The sequence below is a fragment of the Cupressus sempervirens genome, chromosome 5 (genome assembly GCF_028749045.1).
Source record: "Cupressus sempervirens isolate cs-2001-9-10 chromosome 5, ASM2874904v1, whole genome shotgun sequence".
Classification (NCBI taxonomy): Eukaryota; Viridiplantae; Streptophyta; class Pinopsida; order Cupressales; family Cupressaceae; genus Cupressus; species Cupressus sempervirens.
In genome coordinates, this window is record NC_143122.1 from 409,903,044 (window position 1) to 409,927,111 (window position 24,068).

A 24,068-nucleotide genomic window follows, 5' to 3' on the forward strand; every position below is an offset into this window, starting at 1 on the left:
AACATCATTTAGAATGATTCTGTACTTGTAGAGCTGAGTAAAATACGATTTATAATAGTGAGAAAGAAACAATCCTCAATGTATCTTTGTCTCGATGATAAAGTAATATTTTTGTAAGTTAGATTACCTAATCGGTGCAACAGAACAATTCATTTTGTTGGAAGCTGCCAAAGAACTTAAACAAAAAAGAGAGCATAATAGTTGAATATAACTATCCTACAATGTTGTCATTCTGTCACTATCACTCTTATTCCAATGGTTCATGCCTCCTTCAAGAACTCTCTTAGGATAAATATGAAGATCTCAATAACCTCGAAACCCATGAAACTCAGAAACCATCTAAATATTTTTGATCACATTCACATTATCCATGAGCAATGGAGTACATGACTTCATAGAAACTAAACAATAAATCAATACAAGATTTGAGGATTGTACTTCTATAGTTGTTAGGAAGTAGTTTATATATGCGAAAGAGAGGGACTTCCGAAAATTGTCACTAATCACAAATCAGAAAATCAGAACAACTTTCTACACAACTACTCTCCACACATCGCTGTTGATACCAGAACACAAGATTTGAAGAAAATATTTAGTATTAAATCTTATTCATCTATTCTACAATTCTTAGTCTTTTAAGAAATAGCTCACAGTGGGCATATGTCTCCAAGAAAAGTGCAAATGAAATTTTACAAACAAGAGCAGTAACTATAAAGATGATAATGCATTTCCAAAAAAATTGATTTTGAGCACACAATAATCCAATTTTTGTCAAACATCAAGAACTCAATGCATTCATCTATGGCCAAAACATTAGCAATGGAGAGGCTAGCCAAAAACGTTTTGACACTTCACTATTACAAAAAACAATTTTGTCTTTCAAGTCTTTTCCTACCAAGCAAAGGATGGGATTGCCATCTCTACTTCAAATTTTCATTATAGCTGAAGAATTAGTAAAGGAGAAGTGAACCAAAAAATTTCGAGGCTTGACTAGAATAGAAAACTATTTTAGTATTTCAAGACTTTTACCAAGTAAAGTATGTGCTTACTAACTTCTAGATTTGTGAAGCTTGCTAAAAAAAAGTCTATTATCATCCATTAGTATGAATTCAATATTTGGACATAGATCCAAATGGGTGAGAGAAAATCTAAGCCACAAAAGGGACAAGGCCTTACAGAGAGAATACAAGTGTCTAGTGAACTAAACTTTAAGATATAACTAGTGATATAGGAAATATAAATTTTCCATAGATTTATCCTTGCACTTAAATATATGCTAACCCTCAACCTAAGCATCATCTATAAAACAACTTTGTGACTTGAAAGAATTAACAGTGGCTCTGTTTTTTAAATTGCGATGAGTAGAAGAGAAAGAGAAAATGTAAAGGCATTGAATAGCTTTGGAATCCGCCTCTGCAACTTTCTGATAGATAAAAAACTTGGAATGATTACTAATGACTAGATTTAAATATGTAAATACAGTCCTCATTCTACTGCTAAATTGGACAATGGAGGCTCTGGCTTGAAGAGGCAAAATTGGTAATATAGTTTTGGCCTATTTTGCATTGAAATTATTCCAAAGTGGGGTATAAGGAGAACACAACCAGTCGAGGAAGTGGTCATGGAACCTTATACACTTATCTTTAGATAGGCTGAGATTTGGATAGAGCAATCTCAGCTAGCAAAAAGTATAGTGCAATTGATGTTGCACCCACTTGCTATACCAATTCTTCCAAGTCAAAACTAATGGATAGTGAGGCAACTGTGACAAACAAAAAATTACCCCCATAGAAAACATCAAATCTCTTGAGCCCTATGAGTGTAAAGTTCCCATTAGATTAAGTAGTCATGGCCACATGCTTTATTTTTAGTCACCAACAACATGATAATATTGGAACTACAGGGTGGTCGATTCTTACCTCCTTCTCCTCTCCTATTGACCCTGCACCAAACTCCTACCCATTGTAGTCACCGCGTGCGTGAAAAAAAAGTTAACACTACTGTGACCTTTTATTATCACATATGTTCTAAAGGTCAAAATTTAACCAATTTAACCATGGTCAAAATTTCAACCATATCGGGACCATTTTTTCAAAAAAAAATGAAAATAGGCCTTTGGTCGAAAATGGGGGCCTAATGTACTAGTGAGCTATTATCAATCATTGGCTTGTTGATCACTTTAATGTCATAAACATTTGGGGTGTTCCAATCAAAAGGCTCTAGAAGAATACTTCCCATTTTCTTTTTATTGAACTGTGAATCCAAGATCAGTGTGTCATCAATGTATTTCTTTAAGAAAGTCCTCAACCTAAACAACTTCATGTTTTTTGTTCTAATTTGGCAATTCCTCCATAAGAATGCATCAAAGTCATCTTGACAATCTATTTATAAATCCTCAAGGCAAGGGAGGTGACCACCATAGCTACTGGTAAATGTCTTGTTTAACTTACCTCTTGGTGTCAAAATTGGGCCTAAAAAAGTAGAACTTTCTTAGTTTAAGGATTTCCAATTTGGTACTTGCATCTTTAGCAGTTGCCAAAGTGCACTTCTATCCTCTACATGATAATGAGAACCCCACAACTTTTACCTTTTCTATGGAAAATGCATTATGTACATCCAAGATTTAGTTGTAGAACTCGAGCATGATGATTTGATCACTATAATGTTGAGGTAGTAGATAGGGATGTCATTAGAACCCATACACATGGATATAGGTGTGTCACCAACTCTTTATGAACCACATCCCCCATGGCTTGATAAAGGTTTTCTCCTTTTTGGACAATTAAAATATGGGGTCCCCTTGTAGGCATATTATTGTGTTGTATAGGAATGTACCATTAGCCTTGCAAAATATTGCAAAACATATTTCAAAATTCAACCCCCATGTGGTCTTTAGTCTCCAACGCTTCATATTTTCAACAAAAATCTATCATCCAAACTACTTAAGATGTCATATAAAAATTGTGAGTTTGCTACAACTCTTTTAGTTGTCAACCAATATTTTCAAAGATCATTTGTGCTTAGTCAAAAAAGGTAGTAGATTCAATAATGTTGAGATTAGATAATACATCCTTGGGGAATATTCTTTCACATTTAATTCCATAAATATGCGACATAAAATAATGATGATCCCTTGGATGGGAAATATGACTTTTTTCCTAGAGATAGTGGGTGAGGAGGATTATCCACTATGTGTTCACTTATCACTTGCATTCATGCTTCATTGATTGATACTCCCTAAGGGTAAAGACCTTATTGTTCAAAGTCATGTACTTTCTTCTAGGATTCTAAAAGACTATGGTTGTGTTGATAGAATCAAAGGCAACAATGATAGTATTGTCTGGTAGGGAACAGAATCATGTAGGGAACTCTATCTTTTCCTATAAGATAATATTTTATTAGTATACAAAGCCAACACAATCTCAATAAAACCAAAATTGAATTATTACTTGTGTCCAAGGCTCAGGGTTTCTAATTACTCATTCACAAGTTACTTAATGAGGATTAAGGAAACTTGAAGCTTTGTTATTGAAATCCATAATATGTTCTTAGGTAATTTATGTTGGAGTAGGATTAAAGAGGAAAATATTCCCCCAAAAGATAATAACTTGATGAACATTATAACAAGGGCTTCGGTATGAAAAAATAATTTCTTTATTAGCAACTATGAGAAAAAGAGTAAGTGGTAGAATGAGATCCTAGAACCTTACGATCTAATGTCTAGTTTTGAATAAAGGGTGTCAAACCAAAACTAACAAGGGTACTTTTGATGTGCGACCTATTATTGGACCAATGCTAAAGAGGGTTTCAAGGGAAACCCTCTTTTCAACTACAATTTTGGACAATGCACTTAGTGGGGGGGGGGAGTACTTCAAACACCAAGGGAAGGATCATGAAAGGCCAAATTAGGGCATCAAAAGATAAGCTCCAAGGTAACTTCCTTCTACACATTTCTGATACAAAAATCGCTAACCTTTCAAAAACCCTTTCAAAGATATGCCCCAAAGGTGTCTTAGATCCAAGAGGAAGAAGCCCAAAAACAAGAGAAAATTTAGGCAAGGTAGAACACTCAACAACCTATGACTAGGATACACACCAAAGGCAAATTGCCTATGAGTGAGGAAATGGGAGGACATTTTCACCTTGTAAAAAAGCTGTTCTATTCAATGCAAGTCTGTAAGCATTAGACATCTTTGGAGCAATCTTTAGGGGGTTCATTTGTTGAAAGCAAAATGTGAAGCATCTCCTTCAACTAGCCCTCTATAAATGGGCAGTATGGTGTGAGATTGACAAGAGTGGGGGACGCAAATGGCATTTTGTGACAGTAAAATGTGCAATGTAATCCAGTCTAATGACATTACACCAAAGGCATTATCGGTGGAAGGCTTTAGGTTTTCAATAAACCTCATGAAAGAAGAGCATGCCATATTTAGTGTAAGTGCCTAAGCATGGGACAACTCAAACCTCTGGAAGAAATGAAATAATCAACCAAACATATGAAAACATAAAAAATGTATGAGGTAAATACCAGTTTAAGTGCAAAAAGTGCTAGATTTAGAGCCAGATGCGAGAGATGGAGTTGAGTGTTCTAGATGAGGAGCCAGTGATGGGAAAGCAAGCAAAATTGGCATGGGTTGACCCAAGGTTCTATAGCTCCAGCTACTTCGCGTGCTCAACAATGAAATTGAAAACAATTTTTCATGTTAAATTTAAGCCCGTGTTGGTCAAAATTTTGACCAACATAGGCTTAGATTTTTAAAAACAAGAAATTTTTCCTTCTACAATCCAACCAATCAAAACCTTATTAATTGATGGTCAAAATTTTTTGTCAAAAAATGACCTCAAATGTACTAGTGATAGTGAATAATCAAAACCATTATTGAGTTTTCTAACATTGTTTCTAAGGTTAAATAGTTGATTTTTCTAGGTTCTTGTAACAATATTTGTAATAAGAATAAATACATGTTTCAATACATTTAAAAATAAAACAAATTTTAATACATTTAAAAATATTATAGAAACATATTTATACATTAAAAATATTTTAAAAATACTATACAACTAAGTAAAGTAAAATAAAATATAAGAAATCATAAAATAACCAAAACCAAAATTTCACTTACCTGATATGACCAAAGAAGATGAATAGCTCTAAAGCATTTCACAAATCTTGGAACCTATTTAGTGCAAATGATCCCTTTAGGAGATTCTTTGGGGTTTATATACTTATTCGGGTGTTTGACCAAACACTTTAGCCAAAATCCCTTGTTTCAACACAATCAACCTTATCATATATGTAGCACATGACGTTTGTCCAACTGAAAGAGGTTTGACTGAAACCATTTTTGTTGGACCTACTCAGTTATCCTAAAAGGTGACATAAGTTTGTTCTTTTACCCTAGTATGAACTATGTTTTGTGTATGTTTATTCAAGCATCATACTATATATTTTAGACGTGACATGTGATTAATAATTTAAATGTTTTAATCTTCTCATAAATGAGTCGCCCCTTCTTCGTAGTGTGCAGTTCATTATTATTCCACATAGAGAGAGAGAGAGAGAGAGAGAGAGAGAGAGAGAGTTTTAGGCATGATATGTCCTTAATAGCTTAAATGTTTTAATCTTCTCACAAATGAGTCACCCCTTCTCCACAGTGTGCAGTTCATGGTTATTAGAGAGAGAGAGAGAGAGAGAGAGAGAGAGGGTTGATGTGAATAAATGATGATATAGGGAATCAAGTTAATTGAGCATGTATGGAGATGTGGACACAATTTCTTGAAACCATAAGGTCTACATTTTAATCAAGTTTGCAAATAGAGAAAGAGATACATACAAATTGGCAATGTAAAATATTTGGCTAGCAAAATGTTTTGTGGAAAACACATTAAGAATAGGATTTACATAAATTGGCACAATCCATATATGTTTTGTTCCATATTAAAGACCATGGGAAACATTGAGCCTTAGTCATACATCTAAACAAAAGGTTTGGATAAATATTGTAAGCCAAAGACATGTTATTCAGAACACTAAAATAATTCTCATTTTTTAATTTGTGCTCTACATCAAGTTTGCATGTGGTGATACATAGGTAAAAATACCACAATTCTATCGATCACTCTAATATCTATCTAATTGTATAATTTATTTTGGATCTTGAAAATGTTAAGCTTTCCATCTCAAATTTCTTTTGTGTGCATTTTTTTTTGTCATAAACTAGCATATGGTATATTGGGCCTAGATTTTGGGACATTTGTCAAAATTTTATACAAATTACATTTTTCAAAACTAGACTCTATTCTACAAACCTTAAAAAATACAAGTTTTAAATTTTGAATTGTTTTAAATAAATTTAGGGGGGAGCATGCTCAAATTTCATGATTTACATTCACCAAAAAATTAGCCAAAAAATCTAAGATAAACTACATGACATTAGCTAACTTCTCACCAAACTAGTTCATTTTTTTAATTTACATTTTAGAGGAAGCACACCGAACACTATGCTATATTTTTGTATGAAAAAAAGACCAATTTGTGTGTTCCCTCATTTTGAGGCCTTTATTGTCCCTCATTGTCAAAATAATTTAGTGTCTTAGATTTTGCAAACGCTTGCAATGAAGAAGGGCGTGGGGAAAGGGGCCAGTGAAAGCATTGTCTTGGAGAGTTAAGGAAGTGAGATTAGGAAGGGCACATATGGCGGAGGTCAAGTTGCCAGAAATGGAGCTCCCCATGACATCAATAGCCGTAACGGTATTGAAAGCATCATAGGAGATTCCTTGCCAAGCACATGGATTTTCATGTAACTCATTCCAGTCGCTCAGAGCATTTTGCGTGTTCTGCCAATCTGCCTTTTTTATTTTAAGCAGAATGATGCCATCTTGCGAGAGGGAATGATTATCACTAAATTACTTTGAAAATTTTATAACAGAATAATATCTTAACTTCTATATTAGTAATAAGAATATTTCTCAATTATCGACTGAAAAAAATCACTACAAATAATTAATACATTTACCATTATTTCTAAAATACATTTTTTGATTGTCTGGCCTGGATCGATATCAGCCCAACCTATAAAAGGGTGCTTTCATGATGCTATTACAGTCAACGAGGTTCATTTTTGCAACAGATTTAAATGATAAGTGATCTCCTATGCCTCACAAAGGCCTGTCATCTTCTTCTGACCAGCATATCAGATATAAATTTAATGGGCAAACAACTTAACATCATCAATGACCGGACCATAGAGTGAACTCATATCATCATTCCTCACATGATAAAATGTACTGTAGAACACCACGCTAGTTTTTGCAGAAACTGCTTTGAAGGCGAGTTGGGCACTTTTGAAGCCTCCGGTGCCCTTCGATTCGTAGGGCACTTTCATAGTCTCTTTAGCTGCGAAAGCCTCGACAATCATGGATCCACTGCAAGTATTGCTTGCGTCTCTCGCCATAAAGCTCAGCACATAACTTTTCCCCACAATTGTCGGCACAGTCTGGGAAATGGAGCTCTCTTTGCCCGCCAGGAGTTCCATGGCTCTTTTGCCCCCTGGTACAGAGTAATGCAGAGCATCGATGAATTTGACAGACTTGAGAGAGTCGATTATCCAGCCCGGCAGAGGCGAATTGTCGTCGTCGATGTTGAGAGGCAGGAGAACTGCATCGATGAGAGGGCCACAGGTGAGATCATCCTCCACTACCATGGAATAATATCTTAACAGAATAATCATCTTGCGAGTGGAGAAGGAAATGAAGAAAGGTGAGCATGCAGCAAAAGCAAGTGAGAACACGGATGGGTGAGTCCAAAGGCTACAAAATCGCACTTCGCGTCTGCAATTAAACTTTCTTAAATAGCAATATAAATTTCTATCAGTTTCGCGTCTGGAATTAAACTTTCTTAAACAGCAAGTTTCCTTGATTAAAGTGATAGTTTTCCTGAGCAGAGCTCGTTTTGCCGATATTTAATATAAATTTCTATCAGTTTCGCGTCTGCAATTAAACTTTCTTAAACAGCAAGTTTCCTTGATTAAAGTGATAGTTTCCCTGAGATATTTGTCAGATTGAAATCTTATCCTTGTCTTTCATTTCCAAATGATTTCTTATAATTTCCCTTAGTCTCCTAGTAGTTATGGAATTTACTATTCACTCTCCTCGTTGGTCTGATGTTGCACAAGGAAATGTTTTGATCCTGCATTATGTTTCTTTAATTATTTGATTTTAATTCTCGCAAATTTAGAAATTTTCGGCAGCCAATTTAGAAATTTCTATTAATAATGTGACCGTTGCATCATAGCTCAATGCCATTATAAAAATCCTAGTTTTTGTACAGAACAGTTCTCCGCATTCAAACATACTTTTCACAAGCAATTCTTTTCAGTAATTGTTGTTTTTTTTGTTTTCTAACTTTCATGGTGAGAAACAACGGAAGGAAGAGGCTTAATGAGCTCAAAGATGAGATAATTAGTGTAGCCTTTAGATTAATGTTTATGGTTTTTTGCTTTGTAGAAATGTTTGATCAACAGCTCTTTCTAGATAGAGTCGATCACAAGCTCGGTGCTTTACTGCTTTGGTGTTTTGCTACAGTCGTCATGATTACAACTTGGCTTTGGATAGGAGCACCAGAGGACGAGGAAGATGATTATGAGGAAGAAAAAGTAGTAAGAAAGAAAAAAAATGAGGTTAAAAAAATGGTGAGAAAAAATGAAAATGAGGGAAAAGAAGTGATAAATGAAGTTAAAAAGGTAGTGGGAAAAAATGGAAATGAGGGGAAAAAATAATAAATGTGACTAAAAAAATAGTGAGAAGAAATGAAAATGAGGGGAAAGAAGCAATGAGCATAGAAGGTGTGGTAAAACAACTAACAAAGAAATTAGATTCAAAAAATTTGAATCTTCCAGAAGGGGATACTCTACACAGTTGGGAATCTACTGCTCACCGGAGGGTTACTTTTGCGCTAGACCATTCTGTAGAAGAGGTGAACTCCAAGAAAATGTCAAGCAGTAGGCATGATGTTCCTAAATCAATAAAGGAGTTAGATCTACCATGTTTGCATCTTCAAGAGTCGGGTTCTCAACCTGCTTGGGAACCTACTTCTCAACCAAAGGTTACGCCCCAGCTAGAACATTCGGTAGGAGAGGTGAACACCTACAAGAAAATGCCCACCATTCCACATAGTGTCCATCAACCAGCATCTTCTCCTAGATCTCGTACAATAGAGGTAAATTATTAATGTGCAGTGAATTTGATTTTTTAATAAACTTAAAATCTGGTTTTTATTGGATTTTTTAGTTATTAGTTTATATTTTACTGTTATATATATGAATTTAAATTTTAGCAAATTTAAAATCTAGTTTCGATTGGATTTTTAATTATTAGTTTTTATTTATATATTTATTTTATGTTTAGTGCAAAGTAGAAGTGCCTCTAAGAAGATCTACAAGAATTCGTAGTAAAGTTATGTTGGGGGAGGTAAATTTATTTTCTTATTAGTTTTTTCTCATTTGAAATCTATATTTTATTGGGTTTTTCAGTCATAATTTTTATATTAATGGAATATTCTTTATTGTCCTTAGTGTAAAATAGAAGTAGCCCCCAAAAAACAAGGAAATAAAGCTAGGCCAAAAGAGGTAAATTTCTCTCTTTTAATACATTTAAATTTTTTCCCTCAATTTTAAAACTACTTTTATTCAAATTTTCAGTCACTAGTTTTCATATTTATTTGGTATATTCCTTGTTGTATTTAGTGTAAAGCAGAAGTAGCTAAGCGAAGATCAAGGAGAATTAGCAAAGACATGACCCAACCATGAACATGACACTACAAATAACATGAAGGGGATGCATGGAGAGGATGATTACACTACAATATTTCATTTAATTTTTTACTTTTAACTTATTCTAAAATATTTGAGTGAATGATTCCATTTAATTAGAGTAGAAATGTTAGTATCTTTTTGTGAACTTTCATTTTGTTGTATTTAGGTAATTTTTTCCCCTAAATTAACTTTATTTTTTTGGGATTCAGAGTCCTTTTTTAGTTGACTTTTTCAATCATTATTTTATATATTTAATAGGTTTGTCTTCATTCATTACTTTCTATATTTAATGGGTATTACATGTGTCTTACAGAATCATCCTCCAAAGATATAGCAAAATTCACTATAAAGTCATGTATAAATGTTTGAAAAAATCTCATATTTATAATCTATTTTGTGTAGTTTAATCAATCATTATTTTACATATTTAGTGCATTCTTTTTTGTTTCAATTTTTTAGTCATTTTATATAGTTTTAATATATTTCATGAGAATTTGTTGTGTTTAGAAGATCTACCAAGGCTACCAAGATATGCAATTAATGTGAGGAAAAGTATAATGTTATGCTTTGTCACTTCTTAAGTTTAATTCAATTTCTTCCACTCAAAAATAATTTCAGTTTACATGAGTTTTTAAGTATTTTAGAAATATGTCATAAAACATCATTCTTCTTACACTAATAGTATACAAAATGAATATTTCATATTAAGAAGAATTGAAAAAAAACAAATTTTAATAAATTGAAAAAATATGTTTTATGTGTGTTAAGTTCATTAAATTATAAATTTTGAAAAATTAAATATGTTATCTTACCTTTCACATGTTTTTCAAGATATTTGATATATTAAAGGATATTTAGAGCCATAGATTAAAATATTTATTCAAATTCTTCAATTTGAATAATCTATATTAATCATTTGCATTAATGGTATTTTTTTAAAAACTTGATATTGTCTCTTATATAGATAAAACTAAAAACCTTGATAACTTGTTTTGTTTAGTGTAAATAACATAGATCTAACAAGGCTACCAAGGTATGCAATTAATGTGAGGAATTTCTTGTACGTATGAATAATTTCATTTGGTATGAGTAACATGCTATTTTGCTTAAATTATCTAGGATGTTTTAAAAAGTGATTTTTTCTCAAAAAGGAAACTGATAGAATGATTTGTTCCAACCGTTTCTAATGCTCTTGATTTTGTGCAGGTTCAACGATATTCTTGATTTTAAACTATATTTTTCTAAAGAAGGTAACAGTTATTGTGCACTCTATTTTTCTAACATTTTTCACACTATTAGCATTCATGATCCAGTTACGAATTGATGGGTCAATAGATATATTTACCAATTACATTTTAGTAAGGGTTTGAATTTTGATAATAGAAATAAAACATTACAATTTAACTATCATTCTATATCATTGTTTACATTTAGAAACCAGGTTAACAAAGGGAGCTTCGATATGATTAATATTCTTCTAGGAGTTTGCTTCAAGATCTCTCAATTTTTGTGTAGATTTTACGGAGGAGATGACCTTGGTTAATCAAAAGATTGGGCTCACATATATGAGCAAAACAACATCCCTCCTGCCTATATTTTTTAACAAGCTTTATCAAGTTACATGGTATACATTCAACAACCTTCACTTTTAAGAAGTTACTTTGTTTTGCTGAAATAGAAGTTAATCATGTGCTTGCTAAATTTTTACATGTTATCAGACATGGCCTTCAGGAAAAAATAAAGAAGATCAAGATGTTGATGGAAATTCTATCATCCCCTCAATGGCATGCATTGGATAGATTTGAAAGACTATACAGATTGATCTCAATGCAGAGACACTTTGAAGGACTCCTCTTTATTTGACAGAAAATAATGAAGAATTTAATTGTTAACTTCACTCCCCTTTCTCTTTGTTCCCTCTTCCTTCAGCTCCCCTTCTCATATTTGGTTCTAAAGTTGGGGGAGTCTCTTTTGTATGCAAATCACTCTCTCATTTCATACTTCTGATATTACCTATTTGTAATTGTACATGACAGCACAAAATGTGGGCAAGGGATTCAATTTCATAACAATCAGTGGGTGGAAGGGTGGTTCATTTTGTGACTGTCAATAGATAGTCTAAATTCTGTAATTCTTTATTTTTCAATAAAATTGAAGAATTTAAAGTTTCCTATTAGATATAAGAGTTTCAGAAAACAAAAAGAAACCAAATAGTCACCACAAATAACAACAAGGAGGCCAAGCCTCACCTAGGAAGAGTCGTATCAGCTGTAGATCAAGACAAAAAGAACAGAAGATAGATCATCTAACTAAGAACATCATAGTGAATATCCATCCAAGCAGTCCATCCTAAGGGACCCTCCATCCATATGATACTTTTACTTTTTTGAAACTGTGTCAACAAGAACAAATCCTCTTTTTTAACATTCACGTTGTTTCTGATTTCTCTGTTCAGCCTAATACAAGCTTGCTCAAAAGCCTATAAATCATCCAGGGTTCTTCACCACTAGTATCTATGCTTCAACTCAGAGTAGAAAAAGGTAGCATGCCCATCCTGAAGGAACCTTCTTAGCCTATCCCTCTCGATCAACATAGTAACCTGACCAATTTAAAGTTTAAAGTTTACCATTGTGTAGAGCCATTTATCAATTAAAGTGGATTGATCAAACTTAAAATTATGAATTCTATTCATTGAGGAGGATAAAAATATGTTTATAAATGTTAATAAATTACAATGAAAAGTCTACATTTAGAATTTAGAATTGGACCATCAAATGAACTTACAAATACTTAGTCTCAAGCTGAAGAAACCTATTTAAAAATTTAAAAAATAATAGAGCTAAATATAATATATTAAAACTTAATTATCATTAAAATATTTAAATTCATATTATAGATGATCATATTTAAGCAATGAAAACAAATAATCAATAAGAATGTGTTATTCTTATTCTTATTATTATGATTTCAAATATATACAGTTAATAAAAAATAAAAACTAGAAACTACTTTAATATTTTGTAATCTAAAACATATACTTATAAATTTAATGAAAATATTATTAATCTTTTAATTTGTTGTTTAAAATTTGTTAATAACAAAACTACTCAAATAAATTATATAGTTATTGTATTGTAAAGATTTATTATAATTATCATTGCTAACTAACTACACGAAATTAAATTTGTTTTAACATAGGTTTATGCTTTGTATTTTCCAATATCTCATTTTCATCATTGACACATTATTTCAATTTGATACATCTTTTAGCATACTTTACATATATTTTGCTAAAGATAGGTATGTTAGGATAATGATTTACAATTATTAATAATAATAAATAGTAAAATTATGTTGCAAGGGAAACTATCACAAAAACAAATATTATACATATGTTCATCTAAAGATTAGCATGCTTTACATATATTTAGCTAAAGATAGGTATGCTAGGCTAAAGATTTACAATAATTTATAATAATAAATAGTAAAATTTTGTTGCAAGGGAAAATATCACAAAAAAAAAAATATTATACATATGTTCATCTAAAGATAGGTGTACTAGTTTAGGCTGAAGCAAAGATTAATTATTATGATTTGATTATTGCTTATGCTTGAGTAGATTCAAACCCCCAAGTCCTCCCAAATAAGAGGTTCACTATTTACCATTGTGATGTATGCTCTTGCCTATTTATTGTGCATCATCTTTATGTTGTATTTTTTCTTCCATTTTTCATATCTTAATTTTCAACATTTGGGGATGATCCACAATATTTGAGGCATTTAGGCTTCCCTTCCATGTTCACCCGTTTTTAATTTTTCTTTGTCTTCATGTGTTATTCATTGGATTTAAGCTATGGGTGGCCACATGATGGTCTTTTCTCTCCTTAGAATTTCTCACACTCTACTCTACGTAGCATGGTCCATTCTAAGGGTGTTTCTTATCTAATTATCTTTCTATCTAACTGTATATTGGGAAATTGTGATCAATGATATGTCACCACTTACCACATTCACATTAAAAAGGGGATCCTAAAATTTGACTCCCTTTCAACTAAATATTATTAGCACAAACCAAAATAAATGTGTTGCCAAGTTTTGGTCTTCCTGTTTTAAGCTCGAAGTCTTTAGTATGAAAGTTAACGTGTGTCCAAGATTGATGTCTAAGTATCTTTTAGGTCACTTACTTCTCAATTTTTCTGAGTGCTCTACTTTCTTTGTTTTCTAGTTCCCCCTTGCATTACCTTTACCCACCATCTAAGAAGGATTCCTATTTTTCTAGTGTGCATGGGTCTAGGTGATCTATTCATGGTTGGGATGTGTTCTGGCATCCTCTCAATGAGAAGTAAGTTACTTTGCATTTCATTTTTGCTACCTTTCCCTAATATTCCATGTCCCATGGATTCTAAGATTTCAAGATGTTTTTCCCCTTAAGTGAACTATATTGAGTGCATATCTGAAGAGTGAAGTTGTGACAATGATTAACAAGGTAAGAAGATGATTATATCATGCTAGAAAATGCCTACAAAGTTGTGGATCAAAGCTAGAATGAATCCCATCCAAATTTGTGGAGATAAGATCAAGTTAGCTATGAGGGAACATTAATATATGGTTTGTTTGATGCATACTCATGGAAGTGAAGTTGTTTTGTTTTGCTTCTGATGTTGTTTAAACTAGAGCCAAACCTTGGTCCCAAGGATCAAATGGTGTGAACAAGATGATGAATGAACCATTTAAGGGATCATACTCAATAAGACATGCTCAAGATCTAACTTTGAGGCCATCAAATTAAGGTGAAAGAATGAAGAGTTGTTAGATGTGTTCTAGTCTGGGAAATGTTGCTAAGAAAGGGGCTTTTCATCCTAAGGCAATGAAAAAGGCCACTTCTCTAGAGGCTTTGAAAATAGAAATTCAAGTTACTCTAAAATGTGAATATCCTTCAGAGATGCTCAAAAGATACTTCTAGAAAATTTAGTGATGGAAATGTGACCCCAATATAAAAGAGATGTAGTGTTAAAAACTTTATGCAGAAAGTTAAAAAATGACGTGTGCAAGCTAGTAGAAGGATTACTCCCCATTCTCCAATCTTGGATAGAAGAAAAATGGGTTTGTAGAAAAGTTAAGTTTCTTTCTCTCTCTCTTGCATACATTAACATTATCAAGCATGTCAATTGGATCTAGGTCAGCTTCTCCTATGCCTTCAGGGGGTAGGGTCGCCTCTTATGCCGACATGGCCACATTTGAGGTAGGTCTTCATCGTGTTGTTCGAGCTGCTCATTTCGAGCCTTCTCACCATCATGAAGTTTCCCCTGTAATTTTATCAAACCCTATAAGGGTACTTTTATACTTAGATACAATTGATGATATTTATAGTATGGAAAAAGAGCTCTCTACCTTTGCTACTATTTTTCACTTTCTGGGCATTTTTCCCTCTCTTGCTAATCTTCATGCTTGGATCTCCAAGCATTGCGAACCAATTTTAGATTGTGATGTCCACATCTTTTTGATGGTTAAAGGATTTTTCATAGTAAAGTTTTAAATTGTTAAAGATAGGAAGACTATTTTGTGTGATAATAGTTTTTCATGGCAGGAAATATTTCCACTTATGGCCAAGCCATGGCATATGGATTTCGATCTGCTTATTGAATCTTTTAACAAGGTTCCTATTTGGGCCCAAATTCTGAATCTTCCAATGCATCTTTTGTCTAGATTCTATTTATGAAGCTATTGGGGATGCCATTGGCAATTTTTTATATGTGGACTCAAACACTTCGGATATTCTCCATTTGACGTGTGTTCAAATTCTTGTAGAGATGGATATTTCAAAGGGCTTCCCTAAGAAGGTTTGTTTGGAATCCTCGAGAGGCTCTTGAGCCCAAATATTGGATTATGAAGGTATCCCTTTTCATTGTAGAAAATGTCATATGACAGGTCACATTGCTACTCATTATGATGCTATGAAGACTAAATCAAGGCAACCACCTTCCTAGTGGTCAGGGGCCTCTTCTGAACACTATACAGTGGTTAAGTCCATGGATGCACCTCTGGATCCAGTGGATGATTCCTCTACTAATGATTATTTGGTGCCAGAGATAGCAGAGGATGTTTGGACTCATGGTCAGGTCCCTGTTCCTTCTCCTACCCCTACCCCTTTATTCGATGTTCCTTTTGGTCCTATTGGGGGCCAAGACCCTATACCCTCTCTTGCCCCTACCCCTATATCGAATGTTCCTCCTAGTCCTATGGGGGGGAAACTAGCTACGAGCTCTTCTAGGGAGATTGTTGTTGCTTCTAATTCCCCTAGGCTGCATTGTTCAATTTCTTCTAGGGATTGGATTACTGAGGTAGTTAAGGTGGAGGAGGATTGGACTGCGGTAAAAAGAAAGAAATCTAAGCCATCTACTCCTCCTTTAGAAATGAACCTCTGATTGTGAAAGGGAGGCTCTAAATCAAAGGGCAAATCATGAGCTCCATTGTAGTATTTAGCTCTCTATTTGGTTTTTTCCCTTCTAGATAGATCTTTGGTTTTGGCTAGTGCTAGGCTTTTCTGTCACCTCGGTTACCCTTTGTTTGGGGGGTTACCAGTTTCACTTTTGTTTGTTGTATTTTTTTGTTTCTATACTTATTGAAAATATTTAGACTTGTATAGGGTTTTAGGCACCCTTCGAAACCTATTTTAATTAATCAAAAACATTATCAAGTATGTCTACATTCTGAATTCTAAAGCAAAGTAAGATGCTTCCCGAAAAGCTAAAGCATTTATGTTGTTAAGTGATTCTTAATCATATCACTTTACCTTAAGTAAAGTAATAGAGATTTCAGGAATTTAATATTGTACACACAAATGAACATAAAGTTTAAATAGTTGATAATCATGGTTGAAATTAATTTTGTTCATGTAGTACCAACGTTCTAATTCCTATACCTATTTCATCAAAAAAAATTATTGGAATTCTTTAGGATAATTGAGAGGGGGGTGAACCAATTATCCAAGGTCCAAATGTACAATTAAAACTTTTCACAATTTAGTGAACCCACATCCATAAAACATTTTCATCATGGATGCATTCACTAGATTATGCAATCACTCAAACTTATAGGTTATTGTCAAATCAATATGCAAAAGCATAAACATGAAACATAACATATTCAATAACACATTTGACACAATGATTTAACATGGAAACTCAATTTGGGAAAAATCACCAGCAACATGCTACTAATTCTCACTCTTCTTCAAGTAATGCCCTATGAAAGGTTAACCTTGTTAAAGGTTACAATACACATTGTTAAATGTGACCTGATTAAAGGATTTTAATCAGCCTGTTAGGAGTGAACCTCATTAGAGGATTTTAGATCATTCACTTGGAATGTCACCTAGTTAAAGGATTTACAAATGACTGTTAGGTCAACCTTAATCCAAAGGATTTACCCTAGACTAATACAATGATTAGAGAGTAATAGTAAGGCTTGATCTAATAGCAACTTACAATTTCATTTGCAAAATACAAATCTTTATTTTAGTCCTCTATTTTTCTTGGCTTTCACACTCTTCAGCTCTGATAGCTTGTTCACCCTTCAAGCATCCATACCCTTAAGCCTTCTTGTTTTGTTTGCCAATGCAATCTCTTCTCTTACGTCACTGAATGATGTGAATACCCTAGAATCCTTGACTTCCTTAGGTTCTCACACATCAAATCTTGCTTCTGACTAACCATCTCTATAAATAGAGAATTAATATTTTTTTGTTCATCCTCCATTGTCCATTATAGGGTTAGGTTAGATTAGATAGGATTCAGTGAATCTAACCCTCATTTCATTTCATTCCCTTCTAGAAACTTCTCCTTCAATCCTCTTTGAATTCACCTCAAAATAGTTTATCTTGAATTTTGTGCCATTAGCTCATCAATCTTATCTTCCACACAGTTCACACAATCCAAGAAATCAAACTTGTCAACTCAAATTCATCGAATTCTTGATCTTTCTCATAATGCTAACACTTGGCATTAACTAGCTTCTGATGCTTGGCACATACTACATTGTTCAACATCCACTACCAAAACACTTAGCACAAACTAAAGTTTATTGGTGCTCGGCATCAACTAAACTTAACTTGGCTTACACTGTTCCACTCGGCTTACACTAGTTTTAGTTGAACTGTGTCAATAGATCCTTGAAGTGAACATGTTGTGTTCTAATGTGAAGAGGATTGTTGGGAATCCCTTTCCTATTGTGGTTGGTCAGTATTCATGTTCTTCTAGATCAGATGCACATAATTTGGTAAAGAGCTTTGAAAGAAACATTAAATTGTTATACTATGAGGTACTTAGGCCTCAATATGATCCAATTAACTTTGTAAGAGATAACTTGAAGTTGGGATATACCTACAGGCATGTTTTAGATATTGAAGACTTCTAGTCTAGGTGTCTTAACAAGTACCAAAATTGGGAGAGGTTTTGGTCATTGTTAACCATTAATGAGATTAAATTTTATAATAATTTTGTTGATATTTCTAACCTTGTAGATGATGGAGCCTACGTGCACCCCACATCCTACAAGAAGATTAAACACACCCCAATTTTGTCTACCCCGCCTATAAATCTACTTATTGACACTATGGAGGTTCTTATATAGGGGATAATCAAGAGAAAAGATAAATGGATGGAATAGACCCAAGTGAGGAAGAAGAGGATTGGAAGCACTGGTTCTACAGGTGGAGTATCAAATGAAGCTGCACAGTCAATCATAGCAACAAAAGCATAAGTACTACATTGACATTTGTAGGGCCACTATAGTCCATTTACCAAGGTGGAGACCATCCTCTAGAAAAGAATGTGCCACTCACTCCTACCCATGAAGATAGCTCTCTTCTAAACATCAAGAAGGTTGAGGAGAAGTAAGATGATAAGGATAAGGGGAAAGACTAAGAAAAATTAGTGGCCAAGCCATCTTCCCCTATCCAAGTCATCAATTTGGATAGCAACACTAACCCCATGGATGGCTAGGAATAGGATGCATCTTAGTAAGGGGATACCTTATCCCTTTTGGTAACTAAGGTTGATGCCTTCCCTGTTGCTTCTCAAAGAAAGCCAACTCCATTAATCTTGAAGAAGCTATTTGATCCTACTGCATTGTAGTCTACTATCAATGTCCTTTCTATAGAGTCATAGCTCAAAGAGACCATTGATAGGAACAAGAGGAGATATGAGGAAGTAGCTTCATCGATGCATTTGATCACATAATTCACCTCCTCTTAGTCATCCAAGAAGATGAAGAAGTAGAAGACAATTGCTACATTGGCTATGGCTTCAACAACTGGCCATATGCTAGTTGATATTTTTGAGCCATAGAAAGAAGGAAAATTTAATGAGCTCTCAAAATATTATTTCCATATTAGAATGGTAGATCTTGACATCCTAGTTCACAACTCTATGTTGAACATGTGGAAGTCTAACAATGAGAAAATCGAAGATAAGTTGAAAAATCTTAGAGTAGAGAAGGAAATTATGAAATCCTCAAATAGAAAATTTGTGGAAAGCATAAGGTTTGCACTAGGAAGCACTTTGTCAAGTCAATTTGACATGAATGCAAAGGAGAATAAAAAGATACTCCTAAAGTTGCAATAAGAAAGGAAATTTAGGTAGTTTTGTTGAGCATGGGTAGATCAGATCAAGGCTTAAGGTCCCTTACTAGTAGAAAACTTGAGAAGCCTAGTGTTGGGTGCTCACAACCTTAGGAAAGTAGCTTCAAATCATTAAGAAACCATATAGAAGGTAGCAGACAAGCTGACAGAGAAATTAACCCTTCTACAAAAAGTAATAGACATGAAGACAAATGTAGTCATTGCTCATGGGATCCTTAAGAAAGGCAAGGAGTCACTATGTCACTAGAAATAATCCTTGGATTTTTTTATAGAAAGATCCATGAGATCTGTAAATGAGCTCAAGGATGTGTATGACCTAGTGCAAAAGCTCACTAAAATGTTGTTTCAATATCTGAAGATATTGCCAACAAAGTCCTTTGTTTCCACTAATTACAAGCTTGTGGATATTGAGAGAATGAAATCAAAGTTCTTGGCATTTGTTGATGAATTTTTTGACCCACTCAACTTCCATGTATCTAAGAGTTGAGAACTCTTAGCAGTGGACATGATCATAAGGAGAGAAATGGAGAAATTCAAGTCAACAGTGGCTAGAATAGATGAATTAATAGATATGTATGACTACTAGATGGTCCAAGCCAACATCATCATCATTCTAGATGTTGAAGACCTAGAAAAAGTAACCAAATCCATGAAAGATTATAGAGCTAAATCAATTTGCTCCTAAGAAGGCATCATGTTCTGATGCTTTTCTAGACATCTCTCATTCTTCCCTTTCTCTTTCTCTTTGTATCTATTCCTGGCAATTTTTTAGTCTCTATAATAGATAATGATTCAAGCTTGTTCTATTTTTAGTTGATTCTCTTCAAAGATGTTCTACAAAGAAATCATCCAATGTAACCAACCATTTTGAGAAGGCCTATAAATGTAACCTTTTATGATGTTAATAAGGTTGGAAAAAATTTACTTTGGGCAAACCCCTGAACTAGGACTACTATGTGTTACTCTAAGTCCATTTCAAGTTTTTTTGTTCATTTACTTTTAGTATAGTGTATAGAATGAATGTGATAATATTGAAAATTGAATGAATATAAGTGAACTCAGTTTTGTTTTCTTCATTCAACAGATTGTATGTCTTATTTTCTTCAACAAAAGCATCTCTTTTTTCTCTCTATTTTATTTCATAGTTTGTATATTTAGTGTAGTTAGTTGCATGAGGAAGACAAAAACTAGTGTGTGAAGAAACTAGGAGATAGAAAATCTGGGTATTGTCAAAGCATCAGCTAACTACGTAATCCAGGAATTACTCATTTTTTCATCTCTTCCTTTCTTCATGTTGTCATAGTTGCTTATGTATGTTTCCATCCATTGCATTTTAGGTTAGAATAGATTGCATATTGTGAATTAGTTCCCCTTTCAATTTCCAAAGTTGTTTAAAGTGTTGTGTACCTTGGTTTTTTACTCTTCTACTCTCTAGTTAAGAGCATAGCCCCAAAACCCAAAAAATAAAATTCATTGCATATCTTGCATTCAAAAGGGAGTTGTGTGTTTCAATTAAGGGGTCTTTGATAGATTACTACATTGACCCATTCTATTTTTAACATATTTATCCTCCATAAGCCATTAGGCAAATTAAGAGTCAAGGTATAAACCAAAAAGATAAGGAGAAAAGATATTAACCAAAAGTTTTTGGTGACTGTACTGGGGAAATACTTATGTGTCATAAGTTCTCTTAACTATGTATGTGGCTTTACTAAGAAACTTGGAGATTATCTCTATGGCACTCAAATAGTTGAGTCATGTATAACAACTTATAAGGGGAAATGGTGTTGCTTCATGAGGGACAAATCCTAGTGCGGCAACCTAACATCAGTTTCCAAGATGAACAAAAGGACATAATAAATTAGTTGAATACCCTTGCCTGGAAAAGCCAAAATCTCCTTAGTAATATAAATGAGTAAGCTTCACCCTTCAAAGAGAGGAAGCCAATGTTGAATATTGGGAGGGAGTCTTTTGGTAAAGAAGATTAAGAGAGGCACACCCATTGTGAGCTAAGATACTTCACCCTAGATTCTACATATACCTATAGTTCTCTTGGTAAAGGGAAAATCAACCTTGTGTTCAAAAAATTGTATAAAGTTGAGTTCCCTATATTGGAAGATCCTATGGGAAGAGGAAGAACCTACTCTTGGGATCTAGTATATCAAGGTGTCCATGGTGTTCTTTTTCTACCACATCACCCTATTTCCTAGATACATAACCATTCATCTTCTCCTCTTATTTTCTATACTCAAATCCCATCATTGTGCAACACCCTCACTCTTCATAGAGTAGTTACCCCTACTACTATTACTTTTTAGGCTATACCAGTAATTCTCCCTACCTCAATGGTTATTCCCTAGGGTAATGTTATTGGCCCTTTGTGACTTGATGCCAACAATGACCTCTCTAGAGCTTCTCAAAAGAATTTTTGAAAATTCAATGGTGATGGGAAGATCTCTTCGGATGAACACATCACAACTTTCTTCAACACATGTAGTGTCATTTGTCCTCAACATGAATATGTATCAATGAGGATGTTTGTGGAAACCTTGGTTGACTATGCAGCTGACTAGTTTTAGCACCTTCTAGTAGGATGTATCACAACTTGGGATGATATATGAAATTGAATTGAAGCATGCTATAGGAGTACAGAGGATGAACATAATCTATTAACTCAACTTACCCAGATAAAGAAGGAACCAAGTGCTCCTATGAGAGACTTCATTGCAAAATCTAACAAATTGGTCAATAGGATTCCCCCTACAAGAAGACCTACTGCTAATAACTAGAAGATTTTCTTCATTAGATTTGCGCCCCTAAGATAAGCTTTCAAATTAGATATGCACATGTGGCTAATTTTCTAGTTTCTCATACCTTGGCAATCGAAATGGAGGATGCTTTTTGGAAAAGAGAAATTCAGAGTGGAGCCGCAACAAGATTTTTCCTTGGTGTAACTAAAAATACTGAAGAAATGCTTCAGAAGATCTGTAATCAAATTATTTCCATGAAGAGACAAATGGGAAATCCCATTTCTTCACTTTAGCAACCATATAAGGATATTCCCCAAAGGCCTCACGAAGGTAGACCTTTGCAATTGTCCTTTTCTCAGCAAAAGGTTGTTGTTGAGACACCACCCAAGAAGAAAAATATGTGAATTTTTCATCTATGAGTGGATCACAATGGTGATTCATTCTTAAAAATGAACAAATATAAGCAGCTCACTACGACTAATGAGCTAGCCATCAAATACCCTAAAAGTGAAAATGATTTTGCTCCCCATTGCAACTTTGTAACATTCTTTTTGAAGTATGAATTAGATTTGAAGGTTTGAAGCAACTACTTCACCACCTTAGATGGAATTTAGATGATCATAGCTATGAGAAGTCAAAGAGAGAAGAACCTAGTGAACATTGTTCCTTCTCAGAAAATAGCCACTGGCCCTTTGCCTATAGCTAGAGCATCCACTTCCTAGGAAAGAGAAATCAAGGTTTGAACCAAATGGTAATCCTTAATTCTCATTTGGCATAATCCAATATTGTAAGGATGCTCGTATCTAGGTGTCTTCACTTAATTATCTCAAAACTCATCCTATTGAATTAAAAAAGCTAGTAGATTATTGTAAAGGTGATGCTAATGCCAAAAGTCAAACTAATGTTAACTCTACCATTAGCAATGACCAGCCTCAGTTTGATAGTGGCCCACTAGTTAATGAAGAGCTTTTTTTCCTATGCTCTTCAAAGAGGAAGAAACATCAGTTTTTGCTACCTCTCCTGGTCAGAAGCTTGACCAATTCTATGTGTCCTTGTACATAAATGGCCATAAGATTAATAACTAAATAATTGATTCTAGAGCCTTTGATAATGTCATGCCCTCTTCTATTGCTCATTCCATTGGCTTGACCCTCACTAAGATATTTGGATGTTGCTATTCCATGGATACAAAGTAGTTCCCTCTAATAAGTCAAGTGAAAGATGTACAAATAGAATTGGTTGCTCACCTTGCAAAGAGAATGAAGCTAACCATCTTGGTAGCAGACATTCCAACCATCTATGGTATGCTTTTGAGTAGAAGCTTTTGTAGGGAAATGGAAGGGAAAATTAAGATGGATTGGGCTCGTGCCATAATTCTTGTGGGCAACAAGAAAATCAAGTTGGAACCTGAGGAGAAGACCATGTTCATGGTCTTGAAGTTTGATGATCCTAAGGCACAAATCTTATATCAAGAAATGGAGTTTGGAAATTATATGATATTCTTTGACTTCAATTGTTCTGAGGAATAGCTAGAGCCTTCTAGTGACCCAAAGATTTGGACCCTAGAGTTTGATGATAGTTGCACCACTACTAGGTCTAAAATTGGCATCGTGCTTGTATCTCTAGATGGAGATGTGACTCAGCTTACATACAAGCTACAATTCAAAAACACCAACAACATAGCATAGTATGAAACCTTGGTGTTAGGTATTAGCATTTCAAAGTAGAGAGGAGTGAAAATCATATGAGCTCAAGGAGATGTAGAGGTTATAGTGAACCGAGTTCTAGCTCAGTACACTCTAAATAATGCTAGGCTCAAGAATTATAGAAATAGGGTCTAGGATGAGATTGATCATCTAGATGCCT